Genomic DNA, 620 nt, shown 5'->3' with positions numbered 1-620 from the left:
TGGAACTCTTCAGGGGAGTAGAAAGCCGCGTCTTTCTCCCAAGGTTAGCAACCTAATGCATAACCCCTATGCCACCAGGGCTCCCCTAGCTACCCACGAAGGATGGAAATTACAAGAAATGTGTCACAAAACCAGGACTGTTGGCACAGCAATTCATCACAGCCACAGACGTCCATGGAAGCAGGAAAAGGGGTCGTGATTGGAGTCCACACACTGATGCACAGTCAAAAACTTGCTGGGTGCTTTCTGGAGCCCTCTCACACCATGGCCAGGGTGTGACTCAAGACCAGGACCTGCTCCCCAATTTCCATCAAGGGTACAACCAGGTCAGTGGCTGAGGTTGACAGCGGCCCTCCCTGGGCCAGTCCGGGGAGGGGCAGCAGTACGCCTTCAAACACACTCTGCCAGAGGGCAAAACTCTGCACATTGCCTGGCATAGAAAAGGAGCCCTCCTGAATAGTGGGTTATACACGGGGCGGGGAGTTGCTAACCCGAAGGGCAGCAGTTTGAACCCACTAGCCGCTCTGACGGAGATACCCAAATATAAACAGAAGCCACAAACAGAGGTAATATTGAGGGGGAAGAATTATTTACACACACACACACACACACACACACAC

The sequence above is a fragment of the Echinops telfairi genome, unplaced genomic scaffold, assembly GCF_000313985.2.
Source record: "Echinops telfairi isolate 266 unplaced genomic scaffold, ASM31398v2 ScPeMD7_7458;HRSCAF=8496, whole genome shotgun sequence".
Taxonomy (NCBI): domain Eukaryota; kingdom Metazoa; phylum Chordata; class Mammalia; order Afrosoricida; family Tenrecidae; genus Echinops; species Echinops telfairi.
Note: the sequence above shows the minus strand (reverse complement) of the source record.